Source organism: Diospyros lotus, chromosome 9, assembly GCF_014633365.1.
Source record: "Diospyros lotus cultivar Yz01 chromosome 9, ASM1463336v1, whole genome shotgun sequence".
In the NCBI taxonomy this organism is placed as follows: domain Eukaryota; kingdom Viridiplantae; phylum Streptophyta; class Magnoliopsida; order Ericales; family Ebenaceae; genus Diospyros; species Diospyros lotus.
In genome coordinates, this window is record NC_068346.1 from 33,805,392 (window position 1) to 33,819,398 (window position 14,007).

Below are 14,007 nucleotides of genomic sequence, written 5' to 3' on the forward strand. Positions count from 1 at the left end.
CACTACATCTGGGCGTTGATGCAGCAGCCCTAACTCACTTAACACTACACGCGGACAGTGTAGCGCGTCGCTATGAAGGGTTACGCTCTAATGATTTTTCATAGTTTGTCTAGAGTTTATATTTTGGATCCGACTAGGTTTTACGTTGGCTGTCAGCTACCTAACACAACCCTCATCCTTTATCCGGGATTGGGATTGGTAGTGGATAACATTCCTAGGCAGAGTTCCTTATGTGCAATGTAACAATACATATTTTTTTACTCAAGATGATGTCAAGTTTCATCTAGTTAGGTATGGAATAGTTAAGAATTACATTAATTGGTACTACCATGGGGAAGATGTATTGGTTCAGGTAGAGATAAGTGATGAGGATGATGACAACAATAATGATGATGGTATGCGTCCTATGTTTGAAGAAGCCTTTGGGATGCCATGTGTTAATATTGATATGGGTCATGATTCATCTAACGAGAATGAGCTGAACTCAAGCGCAATTTTTTTTTATGAATTATTGCATGATGCTGAACAACCTCTATTTCCAAGATGCACCCATGTGTCGAAGCTTTCGTTTCTTATGAAACTGTTGCATTTGAAATGTTTAAGTGGGTGGAGTAACAATTCATTCAATATGCTACTTGAGATAATAAGATCTACATTTCTAATGAGTGAATCTGTCACATCTTCTTATTATGAAGCTAGGAAATTTATCCAAGCTTTAGGACTCAATTATGAAAAGATAGATGCATGCCCAAATGATTGTATACTTTTTCGAAAAGAATATGCAAATTGTCATGAATGTGTAAAGTGTGGTGCTCCTAAGTGGAAGTCAGTGGTAGGAAAAAAAGATGTAACTGGGAAAAATGTACCTACAAAAACCCTAAGGTATTTCCCATTGACCTTAAGGCTTCAAAGGCTATATATGTCATCCAAAACAACTTCAGATATACGATGGCACGAAGAGGAACGTGTTAAGGATGGGTTATTACGTCATTCGGTTGATTCTGAAGCTTGGAAAAAGTTAGATGAGCATTATCCTTCGTTTTCAATTGAACCTCGTAATGTTAGACTTGGATTGACAAGTAATGGATTTAATCCATTTGGCTCAATGAGCATTGCTCATAGTACATGGCCTCTGGTTGTAATTCCATGTAATTTGCCCCCTTGGATGTGCATGAAGCAGCCTTATCTCATATTAACCTTACTTATTTTTGGTTCAAAATATAATGCCCCGATCCAAACTATGACATGTGGTATAAAATAAATATAATATTTACATGGGCGTTATGGAAATCCCATAAAATGCAACTAGGATCGTAACCTAAAACGTATTGGGACTTTCACCAAACATTCATTTGCACACATAATTATTTAAAGGAGCTTTCTAATGTTACAATCGAGTCCCCATACGATGAGATAACATGGAGTTTAAAGTTAGAATACACTTCTTGTGAAGTTACAACAAATCCATGAGAAAATAGTATAACAGAATAATTAAACTCGGGCAACCTCCCCCCTTTCTCTCGAGCTTGAACCTAGTACGTTTGACAAACTTAGAACATTTGAATATTCCAGGGATATGAAACACCCAAGTTAGATTGTTAAATCTAGGTGAGGGTTCAAAATTAATTTCGTGTGTGTAAATGCAAAATGCAAATATGCATGCTCCAGGTGGAAGTGACGCCAGGGTGTTGCAATCACCCCTGCTTAAGACATAATATAGCACAGCCTCACAACATGGCCAAGTGAAGTCTCCCTTCACCCATGATAATCACAATCAGTTACAAGCCACACGTAGTGATGCATGAAAATACCGAAAAAGAATATGCTTACCAACTCAACATGCTCAATAATATGATCAACATGTAGAAATGTTTTTTTAGAAAACCACTCACCTTTATTGTACCTTGTCAGTTACTATCTACCCCTTACCAAGGCTGTTTTTTAGTCAAAACACTAGTTTTCGTAAGGTCAACATTAAATATTTTTAAATGGAAGTGTAGAACTTTATTTAAATAATTTTTCTGGAAAATTTCAAAGGAAAAGGGGGCCCCACACACCCTCATGCACCCCAAGAAGGCTGGCCACGCGCCTGAATACGCAGCCTTTTCGTGGCACTTGTAATTCACGCGTCGCCGTGACAACACTGCGTTACTTTTGTATTTCTACTATATGTCCCTCGTTTTAACTCCGATTCGACCCCTATTTTTTCCTACATGCTCCTCTTTCATCCCTCTAAAAGAATGTAAAGTTAGATTGCACTTACCTCGCAGCTTTTGATGGGTTTTGGCACGTTCTTCGAGGTAGCCCCAAAACTTCCCTACACGGCTATTACTCTCAAAATTTTAGCAGAACCTCCCGTTTTCTTCTTTTGCAGAATATTGCTCTCACCTTTCCTTATTTCCCTCCTTTAGGTTGCCCAAAATTCTTTCCCCCCCAAGGTTTATTTATAGATTGGTTTGGCGAATCATATGTTACAGTGTGTCGGTGTTGAGATTTGGCCCCAATTATTACTTTTGCCACCTATCCTCTTAGAGATTGGTGCCTAATCATTGCTTTTCCATGTGGCTTATCCTCAAGATGCCAAGTGTCTTGTCCTTATCCTTATCGAATTACCAGTTCGTCCGGTTTAGTTAGCTTAATTCCTTAGTTACAAGTTTTAAGAATTTCCACTATATCCCAACTTCTTTCTTTATTTTTACCTTGGCCACCTCTTTCCTTGGAAACCCCTAATTCCCAAAATATCCTTCTATGGAAAAAACATCTTGTGCCGTGACCCTAAGCCTTTTGATAGTCATGCTTGTTTTTCCTTAATTCTCAAAATTGCACTTAGGCCTGAGATCTTTGAATCGTACTTTATCAGGTCCTTAACATGGATGTTTATAATAAATCTCATAGGAATTTGGGATATTACACAAAAGCCCATGGGAACCACATTGATGTTTACTTGCAACATTTGATTAAAGAATTGAAGGAGTTATGGGAGGCCGGTGTTCAAACGTATGATACCTCAAAGAAGCAAAATTTTCAGTTGCATGCAACTATTTTATGGACTATTAATGACTTTACTGTCTATGCAAATTTTTCTGGATATAGTACAAAGGGAAAGTGGGCTTGTCCTGTTGCAACAAACACACCGAGTCTCATTGGCTAAGTTATGGGAACAAATTTTGTTATATGGGCCATCGTCGATTTTTACCTAGGAACCATAAATGGCATAATAATAAAGTTCATTTTAATGGGAACGTGGAACGAAGGGACTGACCTCCACAATTGTCTGGATATGATGTGTTTGAACAATTATGCACTGTTGAAAAAGGAAAATGGGATAATTCTAGTGATACTTGGCTAAAACATTGGAAGAAAAAAAGTATCTTCTTTGAGCTGTCTTATTGGAAAGAACTTTTGTTGCGTCACAATCTAAATGTTATGCACATTGAAAAAAATGTATGTGACAATATCATTGGAATGATCATGCATATTCAAGGAAAATCAACAAATGGTAAGAAAGCTCGCATGGACTTGAAAGAGATGGGCATTAGAGAGACACTCCATCTACTCGGTGAAGATAGTAAAATACCTCTGGCATGTTACATGTTGTCTTTAAAAGAAAAATTGATGTTGTGTGAATTTTTGAAAGAAATTAAAGTACCGGATGGTTATTCGTCAAATATCTCAAGGTGTGTTAATATCAAGGAGCACAAAATCTAGTCCTTAAAGAGTCATGATTGCCACATTCTTATGCAACGATTACTCCCTCTTGCTATACGGGGCTTTCTCCCTAAGGATGTTTCTGGTGCATTGATTGAATTGAGCAATTTTTTTCGAGAGATTTGTTCCAAAGTATTAAGGGTTGAAAGGTTAAATGAACTTGAGCTCCAAATTGCTGAAACTCTTTGCAAATTAGAACGAATCTTCCTTTCAACTTTTTTCAACATTATGGAACACTTGCCTATTCACTTACCTAGTGAAGCTAAGATTGCCGGCCCTGTCCAGTATCGTTGGATGTATCTAATTAAAATGTTTGCACATGTTCTTATTCATACTAGTTTTTTTGGGGGGAAAAAAAAAAAGTTTACCCCTTATTAAAGAGTTTAAGAAAAATTATAAATTTCTTTGATAGGTATTTACGCACATTGAAATCTTATGTGCATAATAAGAGTCGTCCAGAGGGTTCAATTGCAGAGGGATATCTTGCAAAAAAATGCCTAAATTTTTGTTCTAGATACCTAAGCGGATGTGAAACGAAATTCAATCGCGTTGAAAGAAATGCTAATAGGGGTGGTGTGGAAACAATTGTTGGATTATTTGTGTTTACTCAAACAGGTCGTGCTTTAGGAAAAACAACTCAATGTAAGCTTGGAAACGAGGAATGGTCCCAAGCTCGATTATGTCCTTAAAAATTGTGATGAAATCCAATTATTCATAAGAGTAAGTGATAATTTTGACATATTTTATACTAATTAATTTATAACAATTATTTTTCTATGGAATTTCTCTTACCCTTTTTGTGTGTAATTTAAAATAGAGAACACAAACAATTGGTGGTCCAATCTCTAGCCCATTCCCATCCTAGAAATGTAGAAAACATTCACAATAGAGAATTCCCAAGTTGGTTTGAGCATCAAGTAAGTATATTAAGATCCAATATGTATCATTTAAATGTTTTGTGGTTACATGTTCAATACCATCCATTTGAACTATATTGTTATTTAACCCATTTCACTTTAAATGGATAGGTGACACAAATGCATAATTCAGAAAATGTCCAAGTCACCAATCATTTGTTATCACTTGCTTGAGGGCCAAATCATAGTGCATTGTTATACAAAGGTTATATTTTTAATGGTTTTTGGTTCCACACCCGAGATCGAGAGAACGAATTAAAAACTCAAAATAGTGGAGTTTTCATGAAGGGGGAAAACTAATAGTTTTGCAACTATAAGAGATGGTAACCCAACCCTTGGTAATGTGGATTACTATGGTGTGTTGATGAATATTATCGAATTGCAATATCTTGGTCATTTACGAGTAATACCATTCAAGTGTGATTGGAGAGATGTATACAATCAAGGAAGAGGAATCATAACAGATAATTATGGGTTCACTTCCTTAAATTTTGATAGATCATTGTAGACTAATGAATCATTTATACTTGCTTGCCAAGATGAACATGTATTTTATGTAAGGGAAATGGAGGAACCTAATTGGTATGTTGTTTAACGATCACAACGTCGAGACTTTTATGATATGGATGCCCATGAAGCTACTAGTGATGAACCATTTCAACAAAATGATCTGTCAAACATTGGCCAATGTTCAACCTAAGATGCGGATCTACATGACTGTGAGTTTTCATGCCATAGAAGTGACATTTCGCTAGAGATTGCATTTGAAGAAGGGACATCAAGGCAACGAAGGAAAAGAATGTATCCTTTAGTCAAGGGAAAGAAAAGGACTAGAGGAAGAGAGAAACAAAAACTAGTTTCAAGTGATGATGATTGATTGTATATGTAACATCCTACATCGAGCGATAGGAAGGATTGGAACAACTTACCCTGATGGGTCTACGCGAATTTTTCAGGGGGAAACTTAAGGATCCCAGCTCAAGCACGTTTAACCTAGGAGTTCTTTGCCTACATTCAGCCTAAAAGGTATCCAGTTGGTGTTATTTCTTTTTTTACTTATCCTCGATATATACTACCATTCTCTAGGCTCTTGATGTATTGCATTCTCCCCCCTCCCTTTGAGCACATGACGTACTCGTCATGCGACCTTACAACTGGTCCCAGTTCTCCCCTGTCCAATGTCCCTAGTCTAGTACCCCTAGCCTTAGGCTAGTACACGGTTCCCAGTCCAGTACCCTTGACTAGTACATGGTCCCAACACACGGCCCGAGTTGCTCTAATATCACCTGTAACATCCTGCATCAAGCGATAGGAATGATCGGAACGACTTACCCTGATGGGTCTATGCAAACTTCCCAAGGGTCACCCATCCTTGAGCTTTCCCGGCTTAAGCACGCTTAACTCAAGAGTTCTTTACCTACATTCATCCCAAAAGGTATCCAGCTGGTGTTGTTTCCTTCCTTACTTATCCTCGATATATACTACCCTTCTCTGGGCTCTTGATACATTACAATATATGTCTTGCTTGCTTAGTTTTGGTATGTTTTTTTTTTTTCCCTCTATTTTTCTAAAGCTTAGCGTATTTCAGTGTTTGTTTTTTCTTTAGTCACTTTCTATATATAAGTCTATGTTGTAGCCAATGGAGGGTATAACTGAAACCAACGAACAAACTCTCGTCACACTACCTAATTTTGATTCATTTACAAGACAAAGTTGCGCTGGTAAGGAATAATTAGCTATGTTTTAATATATTGGTTTTTTCATCTGTAAAATGATAAAATAATTATTAGTTTTTATTTATCATATATTTATTGCATAGGATCATTGTCATCTAATGCAAGAAAAAGAGGTCGAGAGAAAACAAAGAATAAAATACTAACATCTTTGGTTTTCTATAGATTGTGGAATAATTGGGATTGATAATCAATCCCATAGATTGTGGGATCTTTCCAACAATGTTAATACTATAGTCATGCACATGCACACATAGATCCCCATATATCACGAACATACCAGCTCATATAATCCCACTATTCACAGCGATATGAAAGGTTGTCTGATTATAACAAATAAGTTACATAAGCCCTAAATCTCCAAATTTTAACTCAAGAAGGTGCTTGAGCCATACTAACTCACATGTGGCTAAAACCATGGTCTAATACTCCGTTTATGTGCTACATCTAGCCATAACATTTTGCTTCATACTCTTCCAAGACACTAAATTACCCCTAACCAAGACACAACAGCCTGAGGTAGAGTGCCTACCTATAGGATAACCAACCCAAGCTACATTAGAATATCCAACAACCTATTTGTGTCCTTCGTTCTCAAATAACAAGCCTTTACCAAGGGCATTCTTAATGTACCTCAAGATACACACTAAAGCATGTCAGTGGCTATCACAAAGGGTGTCCAAGAATTAACTCACTATACCAATAACAAAAGATGTCGGGTCGAGTAATGGTGAGGTAATTAAGCTTCTCAACCAGTCTCCTATATCGTCAAGGATCCTCCAATGCCACCCCTATCCTAGTACAAGCTTAGGGTTAGAATCCATAAGAGTATCTATAGATTGAGAATCAAGCATACTAGTATTTTTCAAAATATCCAAGGCATATTTCCGTTAAGAGATGCATACACTATGTACAGATTGAGCAACCTCAATGCCAAGGAAATATTTTAACCTACCCAAATCCTTAGTTTGAAAATGACCGTGCAAGGGAGTTTTCAGTTGCCCAATACCAACCTCATATCTCCTGTAATAACAATATCATTTACATACACCACCAAGAATATTACTGCACTAGTAGAATCGCAATAAGACAGAGAATGATCAACTTCATTTCTAGCCATACCAAATGATTGGATGACAGAATTAAAGCAACTAAACCAACACTAAGGAGATTGCTTTAGACTATGTAAGGATTTTCATAGGCAACATACCAAGCTAGACACCCCTTGAGTAGACCTTCTCCTAAAAGTTGTCACAAAGAAAAGCATTTTTGATATCCATCTAATAAATAGGCCACTATTGAATAGTGGCAATATTAAGAAAGACTTGAAGCAATCTTAGCCACTAGGGAAAAGGTATCTCACCATAATGAAGACAAAAAATTTGAGTATAGACCTTGGTAACCAACCGAGCTTCCAAACAATCAACAATGTTGTTCAGACCAACCTTGATAGTAAACACCTAGTGAGGAACAAGATCTTAGGTCACGTTAGCCAACAGCGCAAACATCTCCTCCTCCATAACATGGCACCATCCAAGGTAAGACAAAGCTTCTACATTAGTCTTAGGAATAGATACAAAAGAAAGAGTAGAGACTAAAGAAGAATGAACAAGGGACAATCGATGATAACTCACAAAAGTATAAATGGGATGAGGATTCCAAGTGGAACATGTATCGCGGCGAACCAGTGTATGGACATAATCGAAAGGAGACGGAAGAGTGGCACCATTGGGAGGAACATTAGCATCAGCAATAGGTGGTGGTGGACGGACGACAAGAGGCACAAATGGTGGCTTAGAATGAAGCTGATAAGTTTGAAGAGGAACAAGAATAGGAAATGGGAACAAAGAAGCAAAAGATGGGATTAGAAGAACCTGATGAAGAGAGGAGGACGAGACATCAGATGAAGAAGAGAAAAAAGGGGTAGACTCGAAAAAGGTGACATCAAAAGAGATAAAGGACCTACCAAGATCGGGGGAGTGGCACTTGCAACCCTTTTGAAGACAAGAGTAGCCCAGAAACACACTTTTGATGGAGCAAGCAAACAGTTTGTCATGACAAGGGGAAAGAAGATGGACAAAACAAGTTGAGCCAAAGACACAAGGGGGGAAGGATAGATAGATCACAACAAAAAGTAAGGTATGGGGAATGACCCCATTCAAAATGGAGGATGGTTTACGATTGATCACATAGCTAGAGGTAAGAATAGTTGTGTCCCATAAGGAAATATGAGCATTCATTTGAAGAAGAAGTGTGTTGAGTAGTCTCAAGTAGATGATTTTTACATTCAACTACCCCATTTTGTTGTAGGGTATAAGGGCAAGAGAACTAATCAACAATTTATAGATATGAGAGAAAAGTCTGAAATGTAGTAAAACAATATTCCTTGGCATTATCATTTTGAAGAATTCAAATTGGATGAATTAGACCTTGCTTTTGCTGTTAGTGCAGTTAGCCAGTTTTTGGACTCACCTTGTGAGTGTCATGCTTTGGTGCGCATCCTGCAGTATCTCAAGAGCTCACATAGTGGAGGTTTGTTATTTCAAGATAATGGTCATACATGATTTATAGGTTTGCCGATGTTGATTGGGTTAATTGTCCTTTTGACAGGTGCTCTACTTGAGGTTATTGTATAATGATTGGAGGTAATTTGATTTCTTGGAAGAGTAAGAAATATCATGTTTTGGCTAGATCTAGCGCAGAGGCAAAATATTGGGCTATGGCACTAGCTACATGTGAGGTGGTTTGGATTAAACAACTTCTTAGGGAGCTACAGTTCAGGAATTAAAGGTCCATGCAGCTCATGTGTGACAATCAGGTTGCTCTTCGTATTTGCCTCTAACCCAATTTTTCATGAACCAAACATTTTTAAATAGACTGTTATTTGTGCTTCGAGGTTCAAGGATTAACTACATTTGTACCAAACTAGGCACAACTACTACATTTTGTGCCTAACTTTGTTAGAATCCATATAATAATTCTTTTATTTCCATCAGTGAGTTGGACAGATTCTGTTTGCAATATTATTAAATGTATGAAATTGACCAAAATATACATATCAAATTGACCAAACAATAAAGTTCATGTATTAAAAGTGGCCTTTTGCCAAAAGATAACTGTCTTCCCTCCCTTTCTATTCTGCTTCCCCCCCCCCCCCCCCCCCCCCCCCTTTTTTCTTTTCCTACCTTGGTTCCTCAACAAGAGAAGTATGTGAAAACAATCCAACCTCCTTTAAGTTTCCCAAGATGGTTGGAATTCCCTTTCTTTTTTTTTTCGGTTAGGGAGAAAAAAAGAAAAAGGAAAAAACTTTTAAACTTGATTGCTGGCATGATTCAGCTGTTAAGAGTAAATATTCATAGGATTCTAGTGCTCCAGGGACCAAGGTGTGCGTTCAGCTTCAACAGTTAGATTGAATGTATTTTACGACTTCAACTTGAAGAGATCCCTCTCATGGGTGAGCCTTACTAGCAAGGATAAAGCTGTACACAAAAATGACCCCCTCCCAACCCTCACAAGATGGGGATCCTCGTGTATTTTGAACACCCTTTTCAGCTTAAAGAGACCCATCTTACATTCTATGACAAGCAAATGCTCCAAGAAATTATATGAACAGTTAAAGCAAAATGTAACATCCAGGAGACATCCAATATGCAGATGGTAACAAGCTCAATGATTTGCACACTATATCAATTTTGTCTTCCACCTTCTGCTGTTCTGACCTAGATGGGCTTTACTAGAGGGACAAACAAAACTCAATAGAGCTATTTATTTTCCATGGAAGTACAAATGTATATATTTTTCAGTTCTTAACCATGCTATGAAATGCAAGATTTGATTAAATATTAATTATTGATGATCTGGGTCCTGTATGATTTCAACTTTCTTAGACTGCATATTGGGCTTTAGAATGTGGATTATAATCTGTACAATTTGCAGGAATTCCATGAAATAATAATTGAAAACGATGAGAAGTTGAAAGCGTTGAAAACCGAGTGCGGCAAGGAGGTTTACAATGCCTGTTGGAATTGAACGAGTTCAATCCAAGCGGGAGATATGTAGTCCCTGAAATTTGGAATTCCAAGGAAGGAAGAAAGGACAGTGTGAAAGAGACCATAAAATACATAATCAGGCAATGGAAGGATCACAAACGTAAGAGGAAATGAAGCCTACATTTCTCAGTCACCTAGTAAGTATTTATTTCCAACAATGAAGGCTGTATTCATAGATAAATGAATGAAACTTAGTTGGGACTATTAATATTGTGGACATATGCGGCAAAATGAAGTATCAATAACCAGACAAATCCATCTTCTAAATTGTTTCCAACTGAGGAACAGCTGAGGCATGCTAGCTCTTGTTAATGCATTACTGTAGTTGATGCATTAAATCAGAATATCAATGACAACAAATATTCATCTGTGCTATGCAGGTTTTGGAGGGACTAATACTAAGTATAGCCAAGTGATATAGGATTTTGTTGTATACCATGTACTGAAGACATCGTAATACAATGTTTAGGTTATGGAAGTCAAACAGGAAGCCGAGCAGTTTCCTGCAGCAGGTGATGTGGAGTTTCATGGTCACAGGTAAGATCTTGACTTAGAACTTTTGTCTTAAGCTCACAAGTTGGGACATGAATTCCACTCGGGAATGATAGATGGTCTTGTAGCTGCTTCACAAATAGAGCTGTCTGTGTACCAAATAACTTAATGGCTGGACTTGTGCAGGTTTCCCAACCCTGCCTTGCTATTCGAGCAATTCTGAACATTTCTAGTGTTGAAAGTATTATGTTTTACCAGTCAGTATCAAACTCGATTGAAGGAAGATAGGTATTCAATTCAGCCGTATTTTCTTGGCCTAAACATGTAGGGACATGCAATTGATAGCTACCCTCAGCCCCCTATTTTCTTGGCATAAACATTCAGGGACATGCAATTCATAGCTACCCTTTAGGAACACCCACCAAGCCCCTTCAAATGAAACAAGTTGTTTTCTTTTTTATGGTGGAAGTACATTCCAATGAAACAAGTTGGACTCAGAATATTTGTAACAAGGCAGGTACGGATAGAAAAGTAAACCCTTAACCAAGAGAATGATTTACATATAATTTTTAAATAACCCTTATTTTATTGCATTTGTATATAATTTTTTTGTCTAGATATATTAAAAATCATGTATGATTTGTTCTTTCTAAATACCAAATTTCAGCTTATGGATCGAGGGAAATAAAAAAAAAAAGAGTTCTGATACTTTAGGAATGATTTTTCTTGTTTTTAATTTTAATTTAATTTTTGAATTTTTAAAATTATTTTAAAAACATGGTATTTGTTTAAAAAAAAGTAATTGTTATCACTGTGACAGGTGTTTATGAGTCCAGTTAATCTGTATTTTATATAAATTAAGATCAAATCAATTGTAATTATTTATGAAAATTTGACGCAAATTTGACATAAGTATAAAGTAAAATTAAAAGAAGTTAATTAAATTAAATTTGAATTTTAACAATTTGTGTTTTATCAAGTCAGTCTGAACTTCAAAATTCATTCAATTATGTTTAGATTTTGTAATTCAAAACATAGCAACATGTAATAATATAAGAGAATAGTTAAAATCAGTCCGAACTGTATTTAAATTTAAAGCATGTTTGATTGTACATATTTATTATAGAAAATATGTAATTATTTTTTTATGAAAAATAATTAAATATTTTTAATTTTTTTATAAAAAAATATGTATAGTACAAGTATTTAAAATTTCTTTTTATGGAATTTATTTTTTAAGGGGTGGGTGGTTTTTATTTTTTAGGTAATATTATTTAAAATTAAATTTTAAATAATGAAATTAAATACACCTTTATAGTTTGAACTGTCAAAACGGCTTCATTTTGACCGTCATCACTTGTGGGTCTCAGAAGGTGTTATTTTTTTTTTTTTTTTTGTGGCAAGTAACAAAGCTTAAAGAAGGTTTTAGAGGAAGAGGAACTAGAACGATGGCAGTTGGCGAAACCTGTCAATGGCAAAAGAAGAGGGCGAGGAATAGAAGAAAAGAGGAGGAAGAGGGTTTTAGCATGATGGTGGCCGGTGAAGCCCATTGACAACAACAATCGACGAAGCTGTTGAAGAGGAGAAGATGAATATGGCCCATCAACGGTGGTGGGGGACGAATGTTGACGAGAATAAGAGGACGAGAAAGAGAAAAGAAGAGGAATAAGGTTTTGGCACAGGGGTGGCAGATGGAGTTGGGAGAAGAGAAAGATAGCTTGTTGATGATGGCGGCAAAGGTCGAAGAAAATAATGTCAAAAGCCCATCAAAGGTGGTGGCCGGCAAAAAAAAAAAAGAGAGGAAATGGGCTTTGGCTGTAACAGACGAGGAAGAAAAGAGGAAGAGGGTTTTGCTTGGAACGAACAGTTGGAGGAATAGAAGAGGATAGCTAAAACGACTTCATTGCAAATTTAAATGTAATTCAAACTTATTTTAACTATTTTCATAATATAAATTAAATAAAATTATTTTCAATTCAAGTTATTTTTTACAGTTTGAAATATGAAATGTTTTAAATGTTCTTTAATAAAGTGTATGGAAATAAAGAGTTATAAAAAATAAATGTAGTTTGGATTGAAGTCTTTAGGATATAGGTCGGATGACAAAAAGGCGAACAATCTACTGATGTAGTTCGGTGGGTCGTGAGTTCGATTCCTTTTTTACGAAATAGTCAAAAGTTCAATTTATAATTTATCTTTCTTTGCATAATTGAGAACACAAGTATAGGAAACTATGCAATTGCGGTTATCTCAAATGTTGTTTTAATTGAAAATAGTTAATCTTATATAAATTTTATATAAAATAAAAAATAAACATAAATAAAATAAATGAGCACAAAAATATATTAATAAGCAAAGAGACCGTTATAATTTATGTTTCTCTTTTGGGTAAATTTCAAGCAAATTAAATCTTGATGGAGTGATAAAATTATTTGAAAAATTAGTTATTATTTAAAGATTATCAGATCAAATCTTAATAATGTAGTTAAGTGTTATTTTTTTAATAAAATATATAAAAATATTTTTAAAATACTTTATACTTTATTAACAGAGTTTTATATCATCCATTTAACTTATGTTATCAACGTCACAATAAATAATTAAATATTTTATTTGGAAAAATAAATCGATATTAGATGCAAAAATGCACGGAACGAAAAGAGCGCTAGGGTTTTACCTCCGCTCGCCCTTCCCAACTATAAATATGTAGAGTGGCATAGCAAATGGGTACGGGACTCTGCTGCCGCCCTTGCAGCTTCGAACAGCCATTGCCATGGTCTGCTTCTCTTCGTTCTCTCTGGTTTTCATGATTTCGATTTCGATTTCGATTTCGATTTTGATTTCGATTTCTCGCCGGCAGAGGCCTTCATTACGAAGAAGATGCCTTAGCGGGAGAATCAGAAGACCTATTATGGTTTTTGGTATGATCTCGTCGCTCTCTCTTTACCTTTTACATTTCGATATCTCGTCGGTGAGGGCCGTGATTACAAAGAGAGAGGCCAGAGTGGGGGAAACGGAAGAGCGAAGAGAGAAATGATGACGCTGTGGTCGACTAAGGTGTTGCCGAAGGACTTTGGCGCCTGAAAGTCACAGAAGAATCTCTTCTCC

The 14,007-nt window shown here is 36.2% G+C and overlaps 1 long non-coding RNA gene across 7 annotated transcripts in view; it reads left to right on the plus strand.

Moving 5' to 3' along the window:
• LOC127809689 (uncharacterized) overlaps window positions 1-12,809 on the plus strand; it is a 48,999-nt gene extending 36,190 nt beyond the window's left edge. For 3 of the 7 annotated variants that reach the window (XR_008025201.1, XR_008025197.1, XR_008025198.1), the window contains exons 6-7: window positions 10,295-10,544; window positions 10,788-11,573. This is a non-coding gene — a long non-coding RNA (uncharacterized LOC127809689). Of the gene's footprint in view, window positions 1-10,294; window positions 10,545-10,787; window positions 11,574-12,303 lie in introns of those variants that run through there. The other 4 variants (XR_008025202.1, XR_008025199.1, XR_008025200.1 and 1 more) reach the window with 4 other exon arrangements.
• The last annotated feature ends 1,198 nt before the right edge of the window (window positions 12,810-14,007 follow it).